Below are 4539 nucleotides of genomic sequence, written 5' to 3'. Positions count from 1 at the left end.
TCCTCACGTGTTGAAGCAAAAGGACATCTTGTCTGTCCAACACACTGATGAGTTCAATGCTGTGAAGTCTGAGAGTGGTTTTCTCCATTCAGCCGATCCAAGACCTGAGAGACACAAAACAACACGGCAACAGCATCAACAGCAACAGACGAAAACAGCAACAGATGCAACAGGAACGTGGACAGGAACGAAAATAAGCAACAGAAACGTCTATTGTGATGGACAGAGACGGATCTCTGCTGAGTTCACAGACTGGGAGTTAATTACCCCCCTGGACTTCAGCGGGGGGGGGGGGGGCAGAGTAAACAACTATGATGGAAACATATTCATGTTACAAACCTGCAGAAAGCTGAGTTTCAGTTTCAGTTTCAGATTCTACTGGTACAGTGGTGGTGCACCTGTGTGTGTTTTTAAGTTCCCCCCCGGATGCTCCTGTGGTAAATAAAATGTGATAACTGCCCTCTAGAGTGCGCTATTAGTGGCACTTGTAGTTTTTGGACATGAAGGAAATGGTCTTTAGCGTCATATTTTCCAGCTGGAGCTCAGTAACGGACTTTATCACATGTTATCCACCACAGGGGCATCCAGGAGGCACCGTGTCTGACATGGAGGCACCAGAACCCTTCGATTTCACAAGGTGGCCGACAGTTTTTGAGAGATCTGCAACAAATCCCCCAGATCAGAGGCTAACTGCCGCCGCTCTCATCAACGACCGCGATGTGTGAAGATCTGAGCGATGCGCCGCAGACAGAGAACCAGGTGAGTCTGTGAGGATCAAATTTGTTTTAATCAACAATGACAGCAGTGACAACATACAGCCAATGACAGCATGAGAGATCAGGGGGCGGAGTCATAACACCTGCAACAGACCATCAGTGAGCTCAGCTCTGAGACTCGAGGACGCGGTCGGACCAAGAAGTGAAGGAAAATTGAAGTGAACGTTCATCCTGCACTGTTTCTGTCGGAAAGTTTATTTTCTCTTGTTAGGAAATGTTGGAGAATTTCACTTCAGAGTGTGACGGTGGTCTCATGGGGTTTCTGGGGATTCCAGGTTTGACTGCAGAAGAGAAACTAAAGGGACATTCCCAGGTTATTTTCACTTTCCATCTTGATCAGCAGGAACATGAAGAACAACAAAAAGAAACCGCAGCAGAACATAAACAGAGTTTCCATGACTGGATCTCCTCTTGTCATTATCATCCTCAGACCACTGATCCAACAGATCCAACAGAACCAACAGATCCAACAGAACCAACAGATCCAACAGAACTGACAGATCCAACAGATCCAACAGAACCAACAGAACCGACAGAACCACATCCAGAGGATTTGTGGTCTCGTCCCTTCAGAGACTCCAGATCAGAGTTTGAATTTTATACAAACAGAAAATGCTGCACATATTAGATTTAGGGTTCTTTGGATAAAAGGGGTTCTTAATGGAACCTGTAGTTTTACAAAGAACCATTTCCTTTGTCTTTTTTTTAAATCTAGAACCCTTTTATAATCTACAAATATTCCATGGGTTTTATCAATGATCCACCAGCAGGTCTCTTTTATATTATGATACAAAGAACCATGGAAAAAACTCTTCTTCCAAAACCAGTTCTTCAAAAGGAAATGGTTCTGGGTCTTCAGGTGGAACCCTTTTGGAACCCTTACTTCTAAGAGTGCATCCAGCATCCTTCCTCAGTCTTTATACGAGGTCACCTGACTCTGATGAGCCTGTAAAAATGATCTTTCACAGTTTGAAGTGTCTCCACCGACTGACCGGCCGAATTTAACATGCTGGGAGAGAAACCAGACTTTTCTTGTTTGAGTGAGAATCTGCAGCAGACTGAAGCGTCTCTGACATGAACGTCTCCCCTCTTTGTCTTTGGGTATCAGCTCTTTGTGTTTGAGACAGAAACAGTTTGATTCAGCTCGCAGGAAGACGTGATGACGAGGCCGTGAAGCTGAAAGTGAGCAGACGTCATGCAGCATCAGTACATTATTAACTCTGTCAAACATGACCGCTCAGAGAGAAGAAAATAAATGAGAAACATGAAGCAGGAACAGAGTCCAGAACGTGCAGCGACTCTTTTCCTCCAAAACAAAACCAAACGCTGGAAAAACCCAAAAATAGAGACGTGAAGGAGGAGGTTCAGGTTTTCACACGTTTGACACAAACCAGCTGAAAGCTTCAAAACTGTTGAAACAAACTTTCCGAACAGCAGACTGTGGAAACATCATCATCGTCACCATGGAAATAAACAGTCAGCGAGAGGACGCAGTGATGAGGACAAAGAAGAGGACCAACATCAGGGACTGAAAGCTCTGGCAGGTGGTCAAAGTCCTCTCAGTCTTTACTGCAGTACAAGTACAGATACTTGAGTAAAAGTAACATGATTACTGCAGTAAAAGTGGAAAAGTTCAATCTCTGAAATGTCCTCAGAGTATAAAAGTAAAGAGTCGTCCTCTAAAGGACATTTCTACTGTTTCTGTACAAAGACAACTGAACCAGAGAGTCTGTCTGTCTCACATTCTTACATCTTTTACGTTCTTTTCCATCTCGTTGTTTTTTTCTGTCCAGATCCATCTTTCATGTCTTCATTTTTCGTCCTGCAGTGTTTTGTGTTGTTCTGTCTTTTGACATCACTTACATCATATTTTATCTTTCGTATCTTGTTAAATATTTTGTGTCTTTACATTTTGTTTTTATCTGACTCTTTACTTTTATACTTTTTATACTTCAGACTAATCAAGGCAGGTGTGAAACAACCTGAAAATCACAAAATGACCTTTTCTTTTTTCAACTTAACTCAGGAGTCCTTCTGAAATCCTGCACACTTTCACCTCTGCAGGCCCCTAAAAATATTCAGAGAGAATCTTTTCAACACGACTCAGATGCTGATCCACCGGTGAACCTGAGAGACGACGACCACACCTTCAGTGTTACACAACAAACCCCTCAACAAACCCCTCAACAAACCCCTCAGAGTCACGTCAGACCCTCAAACACTCAAACATTCCTCCGTCAGCGGGCGATGAAAAATACAAATATTCCTGCTTTTCATCAGTTTGTCTGACTGACGACAACTGAAGTCTGTCGACACAAAATCCTCACACACACACACACACACACACACACACACACACACACACACACACACACACACACAGTCGAGAGGAAATAAAATCAAATAAAAAGTTTAGATAAAGATAAGTTACTGAAAACTTAAAAAAAAAAAATGTTGAAAAGATATTTATTTTCCAAAATCAATTAAATAAATGTCAGATATTAAAAAACATTCAACATAAGATATTAAAGCAACATATTATAATAAAATATTAAATATTAATATTTTTTTATTCTGTTTGTTTTGTTTGAAATGTTAATATCCTGAGTTCTGTTATAAAAATCTGTATGAAAATAAACAAAGAGAAGAAAAACAACAGAATCTGATTTCAGTTCAACTGAAAAATAATAAATTTTAAATACAAATAGAAAAGTTTCATATTTCAGCAGAGAGAGAGAAGATGAAGGTGATGAAGATGAAGAGGAGGAGACTGACCTCTTCCTCACCTCTGTAATCCTCTCCTGGTTCAAACCTTTATTTGCTCTGTTGTCTTCAGGTCGTCATGACGATGAGTTTGACTGACAGGTGAGTTTTTCCTCTGAATGTCTCACTGTTGAAACCTTCCAGGAATTAAACGCCCACCTCCATCTGGCCACTGGGTGGCCTCGTTTACCCAGCATGCACCTCTCTGGCTCTCTGCTGAAGACGACACAAACAGTCCAACAGCGGACGAGACGAACGTCAACGAAGAAAAGACTCTTAAATAAAACTGATTCAACCTGTTTACTGCAGTGAAAAAGTTTAGTCTCTGAAATGTCCTCAGAGTATAAAAGTAAAGAGTCGTCCTCTGAAGGACATTTCTACTGACTGTCTCTGTGTGAAGATGACTGAGTCTCTGTCAGCTGTTACGTTGTTTTTGTCTTTTTATGTCTTTCACATCTTTGTCTTTTATGTCTTCTTATGTCTTTTACTTCTTTTAAGTCCTCTTATGTCTTTTTCATCTTGTTACGTCTTTTACAGAATTTATTGTCATGTCTTTTACGTCTTCGTATGTCTTACACGTCTGGTCTTTTTCGTCTTGGGATGTGTCTTTTTTGCCTCCTTTTGTCTTTCACGTCTTGTTGGATCTTTGTCATCCTCTACTGCTGTCTTTTATGTCTGTTTCTGTCTTTAGCATCTTGTTGTGTCATTGGCACCTTGTTACATTTGTTTTGTCTTGCTGAGACTTTCATGTCTTCATGTCTTGTTGCATGTTTTATGTCTTGTTAGGTCTTTTTTTTTGTTCTTCTTACACCTTCTAACGTCTTTTAAATCATTCTCGTCTCGACCCGTCTGTCCTGTGTGACATACTCTGATGGATCCACCAGTCAATCGTCTTTTCTGTCTCGATGTTCCGTCCAATAAGACACAATAATGCAAAATGTTCGAGAGATGTTTCTACTGATCAATAAAACTGTGCAAATAATTCACAATGTTCAGATAA

This window comes from Lutjanus erythropterus, chromosome 24 (assembly GCF_056507025.1).
Source record: "Lutjanus erythropterus isolate fLutEry1 chromosome 24, fLutEry1.hap2, whole genome shotgun sequence".
NCBI classification, from domain to species: domain Eukaryota; kingdom Metazoa; phylum Chordata; class Actinopteri; order Lutjaniformes; family Lutjanidae; genus Lutjanus; species Lutjanus erythropterus.
The sequence above is the reverse complement of the archived record's forward strand: the minus strand, read 5'-3'. Positions refer to the sequence as shown.